This window comes from Heptranchias perlo, chromosome 1 (genome assembly GCF_035084215.1).
Source record: "Heptranchias perlo isolate sHepPer1 chromosome 1, sHepPer1.hap1, whole genome shotgun sequence".
NCBI lineage: Eukaryota > Metazoa > Chordata > Chondrichthyes > Hexanchiformes > Hexanchidae > Heptranchias > Heptranchias perlo.
The window spans coordinates 117656370-117676823 of NC_090325.1; the positions used below are offsets into that span (position 1 = coordinate 117656370).

At 42.2% G+C, this 20454-nt stretch overlaps 1 protein-coding gene across 1 annotated transcript in view; it reads left to right on the forward strand.

Moving 5' to 3' along the window:
• Nucleotides 1–339: 339 nt before the first annotated feature.
• wdfy3 (WD repeat and FYVE domain containing 3) overlaps nt 340–20454 on the forward strand; it is a 431872-nt gene continuing 411757 nt past the window's right edge. Inside the window, exon 1 of the mRNA XM_067990523.1 lies at nt 340–612. The gene's annotated coding sequence lies outside the window, so the exon portion shown is untranslated. The remainder of the gene's footprint in view (nt 613–20454) is intronic.

Genomic DNA, 20454 nt, shown 5'->3' on the forward strand with positions numbered 1-20454 from the left:
AATAATCGCAGATGGCTACTCCCAGAAATACATCCCATAATCCCAACTGCAACGAAAATCGGACTCTTGCTGCCTGGTCGTCGTTCACTGTCTTCCGATTTATAGTTTTACGCTTATTAATGGAAGGTTGATGAAAGCTTCCAGCAGATGGCATGTGTGTCTCTGTTCTCATCGCGCCCCCCCCCCCCACCGTGTGCGCGCGCACTGTGCTGTGCTTGCCCCCCCTCCCCATGGCCGAGGGGGGGGGTTTGCAGTGTGCAGTTGCAGTGTGCGGTCGCTGCCGGAGGAGGAGCTCTAACCCCAGTCCGGGTGCAGCCGGCGCCTGTCCGGAGTGTGAGTGTGAGTGAGTGTGAGGAGTGAGTGAGTGAGTGAGGAGAGCCAGCGATGTTTCTCACTGGGACTCGGAGTGTTGTTCAGTTCAGCCTTGGGTGAAAATGGCCACCGGGAGAAAGAGCAGCGGCGGCAGAAGAAACCTCCCTACTGCTCTGTCATTCCCCTCCGTCATCGTCTTGCAGTACTTCACAGGATAAATTTTCAATAAAAAGGAGGGAGGGAGGCGGGGGGAAGGTACCAACCTTCATCTCTCCTTCGTCCGCTCGAGACCTTTTTCTGGTGAGTTTATTTCAAAGAATATGTGTTTTTTTTTAAAAAAAAACTGCATTTAAAAATAACAGGAGCGGGTGTCCCGAAATCCTGCCGGTTTAAACCTCGGCTGGGGTTATTCAGGTTTATTTATTTTCCCTTATTTAATTTCTCGCTATTTCCGGCGGGGCTGGTTTCCGGTTGTGGTGTTTAAAAGGAGTCGACATTCGGACCGCTAACGGCCCCGGGCCGCGACCCCCGTGAGTGGGGCGAGCTTGAGCTTACCGAGGAGGAGGAGGAGGAGGACGAGGCGGCGGCGGCGGGATGCGAGTCGCCAGTCGCCTCCCTTTTATTTTGCTCCTTTTTCGCTCAGGTTTAGGCCACTCTCAGACGTCGCCACTCGCGCTCTCCATTGGAAATAATCCACACTTATTGCAAAAGACATTTCAACATATGCAGAAACAAATTGCAATGCAGCAAGAAAACTGTTTTTTTGGAGGGGGCGGGGAATAGCTGTAATAACTTCATGTAATATTGATTTAACGAAATCTCCGTTTACACCAGAGTAAGGGGTACATTGTAATAGCAGCAGGGTTGTAATCATTACGGTTAAAATGTACCAGTTTGCTTAAAGGGTTATGTAATTTCTCGTTAAATTCGATATTTCTAACACTATTTGTGGATGGAAGGGTGGAATAATAACCTAGATTACTTATCCTGTGTAGAGTATAGATGCCAACGTATGAAATTGCAGATATTGGCCATTCAAGATTTATGAGTCAATTTTTTTAAAAAGTGAAAGATTTAAATGTTAGAAAACAGGCCTTGTTACATCCCTGTATCATTCTTCAAATTCTGCTGTTCTCCACAATCCATTGGCTAACCAAAGAAGGACCAATTGTGAAACAAAGTGTCTTTTCCATTGTTTCCACAATCAATGGAAAATTAGTTAGTAATTGATAATGTATCTGCATCCTTGTGGAACTAGGATCGATACATAATTCTGGTAATGTTAGTAAAGCATCATTTGATTTAACTTGCACCATACTGAAATCAAATATTGATTTTTGTCGCTTGTGCACCAAATGGTAACTGAGTAGTTTATCAATTGTCTTAGTTATCCACCTTGTGTTCCCCTCTTTTGTACTACATATAACCCACATTCCTGTAGCTTTAAAAAAAAATTTCCCCAGTCAGAGTTCTTATAATTCCCTTCTTGTGAAGGACAGCAGCACAGACAGTAACATGAGAGGAAAGAGGACAAGAGGGTGAAGTCGATGTGAGGGGAAGATCTATCGTTGGAAGAATGGGGAATGTCATCCCGATGGAACTGTTCTGATCCTTTTGTTAATGGTTCTATAATCTTATGCTGATTTATGTGATTGTGATGTTAGAACTTGACTGCATTTATGGCATTGTAAAGCTGATGACATGACTAGCCTAGGAAAGACAAATGTCCTTTAATGTTTTGAGATCCAAACTGTAATTGTTTACAAATGCAGGGATGGCTTTCTAGGTAATAATTCTTCCAATTCCCTGAATGGATCCTGCCTGAAGGCATTCTATAACATAGATTGCTTTAGTGGAAGGCTATTTTTTTGTCTTTGGAGGGAAGTTTACCTATTAGGGAGTTAAAAATATTTAATGCATTTTTCAAGCCATCTGGAAATCTCTGCTATCAGCCAAATGTGTTCTTATCAAAGTTTATGAATATAAAAAGTCAATGTCCTGCCTTCCTTGTTGGGAGGAAGATGATTTAGTTGGTCATTCCTGTCGTAAACTTAAGAAATAGTAGGCTGATCTTGAGCGAGAAATCTTGACTGTGGGCATTAAAAGTCACCAGTGCAGTCAAATGAACATTCACAAACATCCATTGTAGACTGGATATAGTTGAAAATGCCAGAAATGTTGCAAATGAATCTTTTGAAATTGAGCATTTCCGTTTTAGCATTGTGTAATGCCTTTGTCAGTGGCATGCTTAAGGACACATTTATATCAATTGGTTTATTGTTTGTTATTTGAGACTTGGGGTGATCTGCTCAGTTGTTATGCCTTCAACTAGTGTCAGCTAGTGCTGAGTGCAGGATTGTAACTTTGCTGTTAGGCTCTTGTTTGTTTGAGGAGCCATTGGTCCTGCTAGCATCGGTCTAAGACACAAGTTCTCTTCACTTTTATCTTAGAATTTGAGCTAGGATTGTGTGGAAGGACAAAATGGTGCTCCAAGGATCAACCCTGTGATCGTACATCCTTCAAACTGTCATCCAGTGTAGTCCAGCAAAACGGAGACGCCTCCCCCCCTTTGAAACCCCAAGATATGCAAGCTCTGCTTTACAACTTGCCGAGGCATATTTCTGTGGGAGGTAGACTGCTGCAGAGTTATTCTTCTTTGTGATGTGATGAGTTGCAAGATAGCAATATTGACACCAAAGCTTCATAACTAAATAGTGGTCATTGCACTTAAGAGCTGAGTGGGCCAGGTTAGAGGTTAAAATGATGGCGCAAGTACAGGCTGATAAGCCACACGGACTGCAGCGGTTCAAGAAGGCGGCTCACCACCACCTTCTCAAGGGCAATTAGGGATGGGCAATAAATGCCGGCCTCGCCAGCGGCGCCCACATCCCATGAACGAATTAAAAAAAAAAAATTCCATACCTTTTCCCTCGCGTCCATTAATTGAAAGTTCCGTTGTAGGCAAGATATTCTTTGCTAATCATTACTTGCGAAAGGTAGAAGGTGGAGATGAAATATATTTAAACATGCATATGAAATATTAATGGACTAAACTCATCGGTTATGAAAACCATTTTTTAAAAAAGTGTTACCTCTAACATTTTCTCCCCTCCGTTTCATCTTTGGTTGGAGTATACTGGTTCTGTGGGTGCCCCTTGGTACCTCAGTTAGGCGGCTATTCATATGTAAGCTTTTGATACATATCAGCAGGTTATTTGACAGTTCATGACGGTGCGGAAACATCACAGCCGAGCCTGAACCTATCATTCACACATACGCACTTCCAGTGGCGGGGGGGACGTCATTGTATAGCGATCGTCTACTGAGGCCACTGTCCTGCCCTTTTCACTACCCTGACTAAAATCAGCTCACGGAACATAGATTAGGGATTGAACTTGGCCTTGTTGGTTTGTATGGTGGAGCTGCTCACTGCGTAAACCCACTGAGCCATTGAGAGAGGGGGAAACTGAGATTTAGATGGCCTGTCGATGATTCCCCAGAATTCAGAATTCAACTCTGGAAGGGTTTTGATGGGTTAAGTCCTGTCCAAATTGACAGTGCCCAGAATAAATGAAGATAACTGTACATTTCTTCGAAAATCTGTTCAGACATCCACTGAATTGAAAAACATTTAGTTTTTTGTTTGAATATTGCTGGACTGAAGAATCAGATCGTTGCCACCTTCCTTTGTCTCATTCTGTTTAAAACAAAGCCAGTATCAGCTTCATATAGACTGTCCTTGGACATGTGTTGCAATTGAGTGATTCAGATCCTGGATAGGGTAGTGAAAGCAAAACCCCATGAGTAATTTAAGTAGTGTGATGGTGGATTATAAATTTCTGTGGAAGGGTAAACTAGATGAGCTGAATGACCTCCCTAATCTGTATTTATCTGGCCACTTGTGTCAGTCACACTCCCTTTGCCCCACCATTGGTGGCTGTGTGTTAGCTGTCTAGGCTCTAAGCTCTGTAATTTCCTCCATAAAACCCACTGCCTCTCCAGCTTTCCCTCCTCCTTTAAGACCCTCCTTAAAACCTAGTTCTTAGACCATGCTTTTAGTCACTCTTTCTAATATCTCTTTCTTTGGCTTGGGTTAATGTTTTTTTATAGTTATGCTTGCGTGAAGTATATTTCTACATTAAAGGTGCTATATAAATGCAAATTATCTTTATGATGTCATAAACCACAGAAGAGGTGCTGTGAATGAACTTCAATACTGTTGCACCCTTAAATATATTTTATTTTATATCATACTGTATGCAGAGTCCCATTAAAATAAAACTGTTATGGTCAACATGGTGGTATTAAGTGAGGAAGATTCAGCAGCAACCTGATAGATATCGTTAATTGATTGTCCTTGTATTTGGCCTAAGTTGAATCAAGATGTAGTCAGGGATCCTCTGGGGAAAAGCGATCATAATAAGGTAGAATTTCATATTGAGTTTGAGAGTGATGTACTTAAGTCTGAAACTAGAATCTTAAACTTAAACAAAACTAATTATATAGGTATGAGGGGGTGAGTTGGCTAAGGTTGATTGGGAAATTAGATTAAAAGATATGATGGTAGATAAGCAATGGCAAACATTTAAAGAAATATTTAATAATTCTCAGGGAATATATATTCCATTGAGGAATAAAAACCCCACGGGAAAAGTGATCCATCCGTGGCCAACTAAAGAAGTTAAGGATAGTATTAGATTAAAAGAGGCGGCTTATAATGTTGCCAAGCAGAGTAGTAAGCCCGAGGATTTGGAGAGTTTTAGAAGCCAGCAAAGGATGACCAAAAAACTGATGATGAAGGAGAAAATAGAATGTGAGAATAAACTAGAAATATAAAAACAGATTGTAAAAGCTTCTACAAGTATGTAAAAACAAAAGGGGGAAGAGTACCAAAAGTAAACGAGGGTCCCTTGGAAACTGAGACAGGAGAAATTATAATAGGGAATAAGGAAATGGCAGAGACATTAAACAAATATTTTGTATCTGTCTTCACAGTAGAAGTCACAAAAAAAACAGAAATCGTGGGCAACCAAGTGTCTAATGAGAGTGAGAGACTTAAAGTAATTAATATCGGTAAAGAAAAAGTATTGGAGAAATTAATGGGACTAATAGCCAACAAATCTCCTGGACCAGACGGCCTACATCCTAGGGTTCTAAAAGGGTAGCTGCAGAGATAGTGGATGCGTTGGTTGTGATCTTCCAAAATTCCCTAGATTCCAGAACAGTTCCAGTGGATTGGAAAGTAGCAAATGTAACACTGCTGTTCAAGAAAGGAGTGAGAGAGATAACAGGGAACTACAGGCCAGTTAGCCTGACATCAGTAGTCAGGAAAATGCTGGAATCTATTATTAAGAACGTGATAACGGAGCACTTAGGAAATCATATGATTAGGCAGAGTCAACTTGGTTTTCTGAAAGGGAAATCTTATTTGACAAATCTGTGGAGTTTTTTGAGGATGTAACTAGCAAGGTAGATAAAGGGGAGCCAGTGGATGTAGTATATTTGGATTTTCAAAAGGCATTTGATAAGATGCCACACAAAATAAGGGCTCACAGGGTTGGGGGTAATACATCAGCATGGATTGAGGATTGGTTAACAGACACAAAACAGAGGGTAGGAATAAACGTGTCATTTTCAGGTTGGCAGGCTGTAACTAGTGGGGTGCCACAAGGATCGGTGCTTGGGCCTCAGCTATTTACGATCTATGTTAATGATTTTGAAGGGACCGAGTGTAATGTATCTAAGTTTGCTGACGATACAAAGCTAGGTGGGAAAGTAAGCTGTGAGGAGGACACAAGGTGTCTGCAAAGGGATATAGACAGGTTAAGTGAGTGGGCAAGAAGGTGGCAGATGGAGTATAATGTGGGGAAATGTGAGGTTATTCACTTTGGTAGGAAGAATAGAAAAACTGAATATTTTTTAAATGATGAGAAACTATTAATGTTGGTGTTCAGAGAGATTTCGGGTCCTTGTATAAGAAACACGCAAAATTAACATACAGGTACAGCAAGCAATTGGGAAGGCAAATGGTATGTTGGCCTTTATTGCAAGGGGGCTGGAGTACAAGAGTAAGGAAATCTTGCTGCAATTGTCCAGGGCTTTGGTGTGACTACACCTGGAGTACTGCTTAGAGTTTTGGTCTCCTTACCGAAGGAAGGATGTACTTGTCTTAGAGGCGGCGTAACAAAGATTCAGTCTGACATTCAACAAAAACCCCTTATAAACTCATTTGAAGTTAACCTGTCAAAATTATAAATATCTATAACTCCCAACATTTCAGCAAATAACTGCCAAAAATGTACAACATCTTAGTGATGTGACATAAGAAACAGGAGTAGGCCATATGGCCCCTCAAGCCTGCTCCGCCATTCAATAAGATTATGGCTGATCTTCGACCTCAACTCCACTTTCCCACCCGATCCCCATATCGTTTGATTCCCTTAGAGTCCAAAAAGATTCAGTAGATTGAATCCTGGGATGAGAGGGTTGTCCCATGAGAGATTGAGTAGAATGGGCCTATATTCTCTGGAGTTTAGAAGAATGAGAGGTGATCTCATTGAAACATATAAGATTCTGAGGGGGCTTGACAGGGTAGATGCTGAGAGGCTGTTTCCCCCGGCAGGAGAGTCTGGAAGTAGGGGCATAGTCTCAGGATAAGGGGTTGGACATTTAGGACTAAGATGAGGAGGAGTTTCTATACTCAGAGGGTTGTGAATCTTTGGAATTCCCTACCCTAAAGGGCTGTGGATGCTCAGTCATTTCATATATTGAAGAATGAGATCGATAAATTTTTGGACTCTAAGGGAATCAAGGGATATGGGGATCGGGTGGGAAAGTGGAGTTGAGGTCGAAGATCAGCCTTAATCTTATTGAATGGCGGAGCAGGCTTGAGGGGCCATATGGCCTACTCCTGCTCCTCTTTCTTATGCTCTTATGTCACATCACTAGGATGTTGTACATTTTTGGCAGTTGTTTGCTGAAATGTTGGGAGTTATAGATATTTATAATTTTGACAGGTTAACTTCAAATGAGTTTATAAGGGTTTTTTTGTTGAATGTCAGACTGACTCTTGAAGATTTTCCTCCTTGTGTTGAGAAGGCAGGCAATCTGCTCCCATATGTTGCTTTGAAGCTGGCATCTAGCACCACGTTTATTTTTTGTTGACAACGTGTATTAAACTAGAGGAGGTGGAGCTGCCTTCTCGGGAGGGTCTGAGAATCGCCAAAAGAGGTGGCATCCATTGGTGCTTCTGGAGATATGCCCTCCATGGCAACGTAAACAGAAACTGGGTGGTTGTTGGAGGTGGAACCAGTTATGTTTACTGCCTGCTAGGCAGGGGGTGTGGCAGCACCTGTTAAAATAAATTGGCAGATCCATTTTATGTTCACTGGTGTGCATGAATCTTTCCCCAGCCAAGCATATGCAATTGTTTTTCTGTTCTGGCTGCTGTAAAATCTGCTGTGTAATATAAATAAAGAAGATTGTACTGCAGTAATATGCTGAGGTATTGTTGCAGAACAGCCTCCTGAAGATTTTTGAAATGTGTCAGAGGCTATGTAAGACCAGCCAGAAATGAAGCTCTCTGTGTGGGTAAGTGTCTATGTTCCATTTGACATTTCTCTGGAGTGGCACTGCTGAATGTGGGGAATTGTTACAATCTTCATCTTCCTTCACTTCCATTTGTACTAGATGACCATTGAATGCCCCGTTTGGTTTTATTTTCCTCTGAAAATGGTCTTTACATGTAATCGGAGGCTGATTATTGCAGTTTATTCATATGAGGTCTATAATGCTGTTCAACTGGATAGTATCTGGCCCTGTGTAATTTGAAAAAAAATGATAAAACCTTTAATTTTCACAGTTATCTTCCAGAAAATTATAAACAATAAGTTAGTATGAGACAGGACAGCAGCAGTACTTCATATACTGCTGCTCTGCTCAGGCTAGAGTTAGTGGACTGAATCTGTTGCAGTAGCTGTTTGGGGAATCTACCACAAAATTTCTCCTGAAGTTTGAGAAGCTGCCAAAAAGAAAACTGGATTAATTTCTGGCTATACTTAGCTTGACAATGTTATCTTTTGACAAGCATGATCTCCAAATGCCATCAAAAATCTTCTATTTGCTAGCTTCATTCAAATTGGAATTCTTGTACCTAACTATATGAATTATTTTCAACCACAGATGGCCATTTAATTAACTGCACTGATTTCCTCCGGTTTAATGACCAGATCGCCTTCCTGGCTCCCGCTGTTGCTTCTCCCTTTAACTTTGAATCAGTGTTGGTTGCTCCCCCATACTGATGACTCAACACACCAAAAAGTTCTATGCTGGTATATCACACAGATATATTCCACTTTGTTCACAATATAGTTCCTATATGTTAAAAATTGTGTTTTTAAATATATCGGCAAATTACCAGGGCATTGCCGATGATCAGTTGATGAATATTTTCTTTTATTTATGTACAAGATAGTGATGGAGTTGGGAGACAGACTTCATGAAATTCACCTTACAGAGCCACCTAGAGATCAGAGCCCACAGCTACATAGTGACAGTTGGTATAGCAAAATTAATTCGGAAATGTTAACACAATTTACAATGGTAAAAATTGATAGAAAAGCGTGACTAAAAATGGTGAAGGTTTGTGGACAGGAAGTGCACACTCGATGCATTTTTAATATATTTTTCATTCATTAGAAATACTAAGGTATTTATATTATATTTGCCATAACTAAAATAACCTACTTCTTACCATAATTCAAATTTTGCAAGAGCATAAACTCTGTCCATTCCTTACGGGCTCTCTAACATTGTACACTGTGACTATTTGTGAAGATTACTATTGCTGTACCCTACACTTTTTCTGTTAAGTTAAATTCATCTTGAATTTGAGGTTAAAAACATTGTGGGGGTGGGGAGATCAGAATTACAAATATAGTAGGTGGCTCTTTTAAGACAAAGGGGCTGTTATTATGTATGGCATTTATATTTTTATATTTCTATTTGAAAGTTATCTCTCATTCTTTAAACTGTCAACTTTTCTGAATTGGTCGCACTACTACCTTTTGGGCTGGAAGGTTATAGATTTGAGTCCTATACTACGACCTGAAGTTATAATCTAGGCTGACCCTCCAGTCGAGTATTGAGAGAATAGCTTGCTCTGTGTGCCTACATAACAACAGTCATTGTGCTCCAAAAAAGTAATTTGTTTATGAAGCATTTTGATATAATAAGGCTATGTAAATATAAATAATGACTTGCACTGTGGGTTTCTGTGAGCTGACAAATTTATTTTTGAGAGTTATTAAATGAGGGTAATTACTTTACTGTATTTGCTTTGGTGTGGTAACTGCTGGTCCAGCCCAGTTGTCACAGTGTATTACAGACAAGTGGTTACTTATTTTCATTCAGAATGTGATTTCTTACAATATAAACTGCAGGTTAACTCATTGTTTGTTTGTTTATTTTACAACCATTTTCAACTGCCATCAAACTAAGCTTCCACGCAAGTGTGCTGTGATTCTAGCATAATTCAAAGAGTATTAATTGTAAATTAGGTCCTTTGGAATCTTGTCTATAGTCTTGGGTATATAAACTTGGCTGATCAGCTAACATAAATGTTTGCATCTAGGCCATTTGGTCAACTTTTATTGCTGTTGTTAGTGTTCTTTTTTTAAATTCGTTCATGGAATGCGGGCGTTGCTGGCGAGGCCAGCATTTATTGCCCATCCCTAATTGCCCTTGAGAAGGTGGTGGTGAGCTGCCTTCTTGAACTGCTGCAGTCCGTGTGGTGAAGGTTCTACCACAGTGCTGTTAGGAAGGGAGTTCCATGATTTTGACCCAGCAACGATGAAGGAACGGCGATATATTTCCAAGTCGGGATGGTGTGTGACTTGGAGGGGAACGTGCAGGTGGTGTTGTTCCCACGTGCCTGCTACCCTTGTCCTTCTAGGTGGTAGAGGTCGTGGGTTTGGGAGGTGCTGTAGAATGAAGCCTTGGCGAGTTGCTGCAGTGCATCCTGTGGATGGTACACACTGCAGCCACAGTGCGCCAGTGGTGAAGGGAGTGAATGTTGAGGGTGGTGGATGGGGTGCCAATCAAGCGGGATGCTTTGTTCTGGAAGGTGTCGAGCTTCTCGAGTGTTGTTGGAGCTGCACTCATCCAGGCAAGTGGAGAGTATTCCATAACACTCCAGACTTGTGCCTTGTAGATGGTGGACAGGCTTTGGGGAGTCAGGAGGTGAGTCACTCGCCGCAGAATACCCAGCCTCTGCTCCGCTCTTGTAGCCACAGTATTTATATGACTGGTCCAGTTAAGTTTCCGGTCGATGGTGACCCCCAGGATGTTGATGGTGGGGGATTCGGCGATGGCAATGCCGTTGAATGTTAAGGGGAGGTGGTTCGACTCTCCAGTTGGAGATGGTCATTGTCTGGCGCGAATTTTACTTGCCACTTATCAGCCCAAGCCTGGATGTTGTCCAGGTCTTTCTGCATGCAGGCACGGACTGCTTCATTATCTGAGGGGTTGCGATTGAATCTGAACACTGTGCAATCATCAGTGAACATCCCCATTTCTGACCTTATGTTGGAGGGAAGGTCATTGATGAAGCAGCTGAAGATGGTTGGGCCTAGGACACTGCCCTGAGGAACTCCTTCAGCAATGTCCTGGGGCTGAGATGATTGGCCTCCAACAACCACCACCATCTTCCTTTGTGCTAGGTATGCTACTGGAGAGTTTTCCCCCTTATTCCCATTGACTTCAATTTTACTAGGGCTCCTTGGTGCCACACTCGGTCAAATGCTGCCTTGATGTCAAGGGGAGTCACTCTCACCTCACCTCTGGAATTCAGCTCTTTTGTCCATGTTTGGACCAAGGCTGTAATGAGGTCTGGAGCCGAGTGGTCCTGGCGGAACCCAAACTGAGCATCGGTGAGCAGGTTATTGGTGAGTAAGTGCCGCTTGATAGCACTGTTGACGACACCTTCCATCACTTTGCTGATGATTGAGAGTAGACTGATGGGGCGGTAATTGGCCGGATTGGATTTGTCCTGCTTTTTGTGGACGAGACATACCTGGGCAATTTTCCACATTGTCGGGTAGATGCCAGTGTTGTAGCTATACTGGAACAGTTTGGCTAGAGGTGCAGCTAGTTCTGGAGCGCAAGTCTTCGGCACTACAGCTGGGATGTTGTCAGGGCCCATAGCCTTTGCTGTATACAGTGCACTCAGCCATTTCTTGATATCACGTGGAGTGAATCGAATTGGCAGAAGACTGGCTTCTGTGATGGTGGGGATATCGGGAGGCGGCAGAGATGGATCATCTACTCGGCACTTCTGGCTGAAGATGGTTGCAAACGCTTCAGCCTTTTCTTTTGCACTCATGTGCTGGACTCTGCCATCATTGAGGATGGGGTTGTTCACAGACCCTCCTCCTCCTGTTGTTTAATTGTCCACCACCATTCACGACTGGATGTGGCAGGACTGCAGAGCTTTGATCTGATCCGTTGGTTGTGGAATCGCTTAGCTCTATCTATAGATGTTGCTTCCACTGTTTAACATACATGTAGTCCTGAGTTGTAGCTTCACCAGGTTGGCACCTCATTTTTAGGTATGCCTGGTGCTGCTCCTGGCATGCTCTTCTACACTCCTCATTGAATCAGGGTTGATCCCCTAGCTTGTTGGTAATGGTAGAGTGAGGAATATGCTGGGCCACGAGGTTACAGATTGTGCTGGAATACAATTCTGCTGCTGCTGATGGCCCACAGTGCCTCATGGATGCCCAGTTTTGAGCTGCTAGATCTGTTCTGAATCTATCCCATTTAGCACGGTGGCAGTGCCACACAACACATTGGATGGTGTCTTCAGTGCGAAGACGGGACTTCGTCTCCACGAGTACTGTACGGTGGTCACTCCTACCAATACTCTTATGGACAGATGCATCTGCGACAGGTAGATTGGTGAGGACGAGGTCAAGTAGGTTTTTCCCTCCTGTTGGTTCACTCACCACCTGCTGTAGGCCCATTCTGGCAGCTATGTCCTTCAGGACTCGGCCAGCTCAGTCAGTAGTGGTGCTACCGAGCCACTCTTGGTGATGGACATTGAAGTCCCCCACCCAGAGTACATTCTGTGCCCTTGATACCCTCAGTGCTTCCTCCAAGTGGTGCTCAACATGGAGGAGGACTGATTCATCAGCTGAAGGAGGGCGGTAGGTGGTAATCAGCAGGAGGTTTCCTTGCCCATGTTTGACCTGAAGACTTGAGATTTCATGGGGTCCTCTGCTTACTGACCCTTCTGCCACTGGAAACAGTTTCTCCTTATTTGCACTGTCAAAACCATTCATGTCTTTGAACACCTCTATCAAATCTCCCCTTAACCTTCTCTGTTCTAAGGAGAACAACCTCAGCTTTTCCAGTCTCTCCACATTACTGAAGTCCCTCATCCCTGGTACCATTCTCGTAAATCTCTTCTGCACCCTCTCTAAAACCTTGACATCCTTCTTAAAGTGTGGTGCCCAGAATTGAACACAATACTCCAGCTGAGGTCCAACCAGTGTTTTATAAAGGTTTAGCATAACCTCCTTGCTTTTGTATTCTATGCCTCTATTAATAAAGCCCAGGATCCCATATGCTTTTTTAACAGCCTTCTCAACTTCTCCTGCCACCTTCAAAGATTTGTGTATGTGCACCTCCAGGTCTCTCTGTTCCTCCACCCCCTTTACAATTGTACCATTTAGTTTTTATTATTTCAGCAGGTTTCCTTGCCATTCTGGAGGGGGAGGGTGAACAGCCAGTAGTCGTGGTCCATATCGGTACCAACGACATAGGTTAAAAAAAAAAGGGATGAGGTCCTGCAAGGTGAATTTAAGGAGTTAGGAGATAAATTAAAAAGCAGGGCTTCAATGGTAGTGATCTCAGTATTACTACCAGTGCCACGTGCTAGTGAGTATAGGAACAGGAAAATAGACCGGATGAATGCGTGGCTGCAGGGATGGTGTAGGAGGGAGGGATTTAGATTCCTGGGACATTGGGACCGGTTCTGGGGAAGGTGGGACCTGTACAAGTGGGACGGGTTACACCCGAGCAGGACCGGGACCAATGTCATCGCGGGGGTGTTTGCTAGTGCTGTTGGGGAAGGTTTAAACTAGAGTGAGCGGGGAGACAGAAGGGAGTAAAGTTGAGAGCAGCAAGAGAGGGGAAGACCCAGGAGAAATTTACAATACAAATAGTACAAACAGTTGTTCAAGAACAAGTGAAAGGGAAAAGTGTAGAGCAGCAGAAAGAAAGTGTACTTTCGACACTACAGATAAAGTGAAAACTAGAAGGTGTAAGGCGATTAACCCAGCATCAAAGCTGTCGGTCAGGCTAGGGTGTGTGGCCCAACTAAGAGTTCTGTATACAAATGCATGGAGTAGAAGGAACAAATTAAATGAACTACAGGTTCAAATTCAAATTGGAGGGTATGACATGATAGCTATCACTGAGACATGGCTGGAGGATGGTCAGGATACATGGCTGCAGGATGGTCAGGATACATGGCTGCAGGATGGTCAGGATTGGGAACTAAATATACCGGGTTATAAGGTCTACAGGAGAGACAGGGAAAATGGAAGAGGGGGAGGAGTAGCCTTAATGATTCGAGATGAAATCACTTCAGTGATAAAGAAGGATATAATGAGAGGTAAGCAGCCAACAGAGACCTTATGGGTTGAATTGAGAAATAGGAAAGGATCTAAGACTATAGTGGGAGTTGTATATAGGAGCCCTGGCAGCAGCTCTGAAGTGCTAGATTGTATAAATGCAGAGATTAGACAAGCGTGTAAGAAAGGCATAGTGGTCTTAATGGGGGACTTTAACCTTCACAAGATTGGGAAAAGCAGACTAGCAACTGTCAGAAAGGTAGTGAATTTCTTGAGTGTGTCCGGGATAGTTTTCTACAGCAGTATGTCCTAGAGGCAACAAGGGGGCAAGCCATACTAGATTTAGTAATGAATAATGAACCAGATTTAGTTACGGCTTAACTGTACGCGAACATCTATCCAATAGCGATCATAACATGATCGAGTTCATTGTAGTGTTTGAAAGGGAAAAAAGTGAGTCAGCTGCTAAGATTCTTCTTGGGTAAGGCCAACTTCAATGGGATGAGACTGTCCACAGTAAACTGGGCTAATCTGTTAATGGGTAAAATGACTGATGATCAGTGGGAAATGTTTAAAGAAACATTTAACGTGATACAGAACCGGTTCATACCCCTGAGGGGTAAGAACTCTACTTGCCAAAAAAACCAGCCATGGACAACTAAAGAGGTAAGGGACAGTATAAGATAAGGAAAGGGCATACAAAAAGGCAAAAAATGGCTCAGATCCTGGCAAAGATCAACAAAGGGTCACAAAACAGATAGTAAGAGCTACAAAAAGAGAGTATGAAAAGAAACTTGCAAGGGATATCAAAAGCAATACAAAGAACTTTTATAGTTACATTAGGAAAAAGAGGGTGGTCAGGAGCAGTGTTGGCCCCATAAAAACTGAAAGTGGGGATATTGTCATTGACAATGGGGAAATGGCAGACATGTTGAATGATTACTTTGCGTCAGTATTTACAGTAGAAAAAGAGGATAGCATGCCAGAAATCCCAAGAAAACTAATATTGAATTGGGGACAGGGACTCGATTAAAATTAATATAAGTAAAGCAACAGTAATGAAGAAAATAATAGCACTAAAGAGTGACATCCCCAGGACCAGATGGTTTCCATCCCAAGGTTTTAAAGGAAGTAGGTGAGCACATTGCAGGTGCCCTAACTATAATCTTCCAAAGTTCTCTAGATTCAGGAACTGTCCCTCCAGATTGGAAAATTGCACATAGCACTCTGCTTTTTAAGAAAGGAGAGAGAAGGAAACCAGGGAATTATAGACCAGTTAGCCTAACATCTGTTGTGGAGAAAATGCTGGAGTCTATAATTAAGGATAGGGTGACTGAACACCTCGAGAATTTTCAGTTAATCGGAGAGAGCCAGCATTGATTTGTGAAAGGTCGGTCGTGCCTAACAAACCTGATTGAATTTTTTGAAGAGGTGACTAAAGTAGTGGTCAGGGGAATGTCAATGGATGTTATTTATATGGACTTCCAGAAGGCATTTGATGAGGTCCCACATAAGAGACTGTTAGCTAAGATAGAAGCCCATGGAATCGAGGGAAAGGTACGGACTTGGTTAGGTAGTTGGCTGAGCGAAAGGCGACAGAGAGTAGGGATAATGGGTAGGTACTCACATTGGCAGGATGTGACTAGTGGAATCCCGCAGGGATCTATCTTGGGGCCTCAATTATTCACTGTTTATTAACGACTTCGATGAAGGCATAGACCGTCTCATATCTAAGTTTGCCGCTGACACAAAGATTGGTGGCATTGTAAGCAGTGTAGATGAAAACATAAAATTACAAAGCGGTATTGATAGATTAGGTGAATGGGCAAAACTGTGGCAAATGGAATTCAATGTAGACAAATGTGAGGTCATTCACTTTGGATCAAAAAAGGATAGAACAGGGTACTTTCTAAATGGTAAAAAGTTAAAAACAGTGGATGTCCAAAGGGACTTGGGGTTCAGGTACATAGATCATTGAAGTGTCATGAACAGGTGCAGAAAATAATCAAGAAGGCTAATGGAATGTTGGCCTTTATATCTAGAGGACTGGAGTACAAGGGGGCAGAAGTTATGCTGCAGCTATACAAAACCCTGGTTAGACCGCACCTGGAGTACTGTGAGCAGTTCTGGGCACCGCATCTTCAGAAGGACATATTGTCTTTGGAGGGAGTGCAGCATTGGTTTACTGGAATGATACCCGGACTTCAAGGGTTAAGTTACGAGGAGAAATTACACAAATTGGGGTTGTATTCTCTAGAGTTTCGAAGGTTAAGGGGTGATCTGATCGAAGTTTATAAGATATTAAGGGGAATGGATAGGGTGGTGAGAGAGAGAAACTATTTCCGCTGGTTGGGGATTTTAGGAGTAGGGGGCACAGTCTAAAAATTAGAGCCAGACCTTTCAGGAGCGAGATTAGAAAACATTTCTACACACAAAGGGTGGTAGAAGTTTGGAACTCTCTTCCGCAAACGGCAATTGATACTAGCCCAATTGCTAAATTTAAATATGAGATAGATAGCTTTGTGGCAACCAAAGATATTAAGGGATATGGGCCAAAGCCGGGTATATGGAGTTAGATCACAGATCAGCCATGATCTTATCAAATGGTGGAGTAGGCACGAGGGGCAGAATGGCCTACTCCTGTTCCTATGTTTGACCTGATGGCCATGAGATTTCATGGGGTCTGGAGTCAATGTTGAGGACTCTCAGGGCCACTCCCTCCTGACTATCACTGTACCGTCACCTCTGGTGGGTCTGTCCTGCCGGTGGATCAGGACATACCCAGGGATGGTGATGGAAGAGTCTGGAACGTTGGCTGAAAGGTATGATTCTGTGTGTATGGCTATGTCAGGCTGTTGCTTGACTAATCTGTGGGACAGCTCTCCCAATTTTGGCACAAGTCCCCAGATGTTATTTAGAGGACTTTGCAGGGTCGACTGGGCTTGGTTTGCCTTTGTCGTGTCCGGTGCCGGGTGGTCTCTCCGGTTTTATTCTTATGACTTTTTTTAGCGAGATTGTCCAACTGAGTGGCTTGCTAGGCCGTTTCAGAGGGCAATTAAGAATCAACCACTTTGCTGTGGGTCTGGAGTCATATGTAGGCCAGTCCGGGTAAGGACGGCAGGTTTCCTTCCCTGAAGGGCATTAGTGAACCGGATGGGTTTTTATGACAATCTGGTAGTTTCATGGCTACAATTACTGATACTAGTATTTTAATTCCAGATTTTTATTTAATTAATTGAATTTAAATTCCCCAGCTGCCGTGGCAGGATTTGAATTTATGACTCCGGATTATTAGTCCAGGCCTCTGGATTACTAGTCCAGTAACATAACCACTATGCTACCATACCCACATGCATTGCAACATTGCTGGTATCAAGTTATCACTACTGTATAGCACTATGTTCTGGATAAAGAAAAGTTGTGGTTAGAAAATGCAAGTTCTCCTTTCTTTGCATGGGTGTCCTCGTTGCCAAATATTGGAAGTAAAATACTGACTAGTAAATATCTTTGAATAAAAGCCTCGAGGATGACTTTGGCTCAGTAGCAGTGGATTTGATTTGAAACATTTAGTCAAACCTAATTTTTATTGCTAAACTCAATTAATAGATCAGTGTTGAGTTCAATGGCGATGTATTAATGTACTGTAAAAAGGGAGTAAGATTCCTTACATTTATAAAAAGGGAAAGCTGTTGAACCACACGCTGTTACTGATAGTAGTCCTTTTGAATTAAATTAGAAATAGTGCACGACTTTCCAAAACATTTGTGTCAATGATCATCCGCTATATCTGATTTAAAGAAGGGAAGTACCACCATAGTAAACACGTGAGGAAATGCGTCTGATCTAGTCAGGGCAGAGTATAGTTTATAAAATAATTCATGGACACAAATTCTGTGATACTTCTGTGATTAGTATTCCAAAGTATTGTGTAGAAGGCAAACTCATTTTAGTTTGTGATTAAGTGAAATATTTTTAATCTTTCAATTGAGGTATTACAATATTTCAGTTTGTTTCGTTGCAATTCTGAGACACATGCACACCAACTGTTTGTTTTCTTTTTCTTAGTCAACAAAACTTGTGTATTCCTTAAACTATGAGGATACAATTGAAGAATATATATACATGTGGTGGTAGATATCTAAATGACAAACAGTACAATTATTAGATTGGCAGATTACACAATTATACAAAAAAAATTAAACACTGTAAACCAAATACTTCAGAAGCAGATTTTTAGTTATGAATGTTTCACAATGTTTTCTCAAATATAAATATTTCTTCTCTTCCTATCTCTCATGTAGCCAAAAGTACAAATGGGCATTGCATGTAAAATACTGTGGTCAGGCTACTCAGTTTGATAATGATCCTACAAAAATTAGAAATATGAAGATCAAGCATGTTCAACAAAAAAAATCTAAACCGATACAAAGAAAGCTCTACCATTGTTGTACAGTAATTTTAACAGGGAAGTTACCTTTTCATACAATACTAATCCAATGCTCTCCTGGTCAGCATCCCATCTTTCACCCTCCATAAATTTCAGCTCATCCAAAGTTCTGGTGTTTGTATCTTGACTCGCACCAGGTTCCATTCACCCATCACCCCTCTGCTTGCAGACCTACATTAGCTCCCGGTCCAGCAATGTCTCAAATTTATAATTCTCATCATGTTCAAATCCCTCCACTGCCTTGCCCTTCCTATATCTGTAACCTCCTCCAACCCGCTGAGTGTATTCCCGATTTCCTTCCCCTCTCTTTTGGCGGCCGTACCTTCAGTTGTCTAGGCCCTAAGCTCCGGAATTCACTCCCAAAACCTTTCTGCCCCTCTATCCTCCTTTTAAGATGCCCTTAAAACCAACCTTCTGGACATTTGTCCTCATATCTCCTATGTGGCTTGGTGTCTAATGTTTTCTGATAATGCTCCTGTGAAGCGTCTTGGGATGGTTTTATGTTATATAAATGCAATTTGTTGTTAAATAGCTTGATAGATTAGCTTTCACACTGCATACGGCACTTCCATGTAGGGCAGTTGCCATTGAAGGGCCAGTCTCTCTATCCACCCATTGTAGGAAAGGGCAGGTTATGCCATATCTTGGGAAAAAAAAGTATTGTATTGGTCACACCCCAAGCAACATCATAGAATCATGCATTCAGCTCTCTGCAGTAATCTTGAGACATCTATTTAGGAAAACATCTGAAAAAAATGGTGGATTCCTAGTAGTTAACCTATCTATCTCACATTTCTCACTGAGAACTCAGCACACAGATTCAAATAGAGCATTCCACAGATTTTTAAAATATTTAGCAAACTGGTTCAACCTGATGCAAACTATTTAAAATAGAGGGCCACTAAATATAAACCTAAACTGAACTAAATTCCTATATTTTGTCAGATACTTGAATTCTGCTCAATCTTAGTTTGGGTCCACATCAGCTTTCAGGGGAAAAAAATGGCAGCACATGCAAAGTGGAACAAATGCTCCATTGAATGTCGCTATTTACCATAGCAACAAATGGATGCCAGCTTTGCTTTTTTTAAAAAAAAGCATTTCTTGCCAAACAGCTAGTGATCTATAGTATGGGATTCAATATTAAGTTAAAATGATTTGAAAAATGCTTTTTCTCCACCTCTTTGAACCTCCCCTCATGCCACACACCATTTCCTGACCAATAAAGCAGGCAAGTAACCCCTGACAGCAAATACCATTCTAATGGAACGCTGAAAAGTGCACAATTTTTCCTCCCTCCTTATCATTTCATCTCTCTGATAGCATAAGCAAGATCAGAATCTTAGCTGCGACATCTATAGTAGGGATGACATTTTGGTCAGTTGTCAAAACATTCATGTTTTCTGCAATATGCAGCTGTGAGACAGGCACTGGAAGAGCCTCCTTGATAGGCAGTTAAGAGTTGTTGAGGGCGAAAGAAGTGTTTGACGCCAAAGTGGAGGTAACTTTGGCAATTAGGATTATTACTATAGAACCCCTGCAGCAGTGGATCGGCATTTAGGACTGGGAAGGGTAGCCTTCTCAGTTTAATGACTGCCGGGCAATAATAGAACCACAGAATTTCCAGTCTTTACAAGCCAGAAGACTGTTACTTGTTCCGGATATTGTCTTTTGGGAAGGAATGCACTTCAGATTAAAAGTTTCTTCCCTCTCCCAGAGCATAGTTTCCCTTTTTTTAAAAACAACACTTTATTTTCATCAAGGTGAAGGTCGTAAGTGTTGAGGAATGCAACGCTTCCATTTTGGCTACCCAGTGTTAGCATTGATCACTCCCAGGTCAGATACTGCTTAGTTTGCGCGCTCACCTCTGATTTCAGTGCACACCTTTCCTCCCTAAACCTCTTCCTCCTTATAAATACTGCTGCTCACGGAAGCCCCCTCGTCCATGCCATCTCGTGGCTTCTCCACTCCTATAGTTTCTTATCACAGATTAGGCCATCTCTGACCGCTTCCTTGTATCCTTCACCACAAATGTCCACCCACCTTCTTTCAACCCCACTT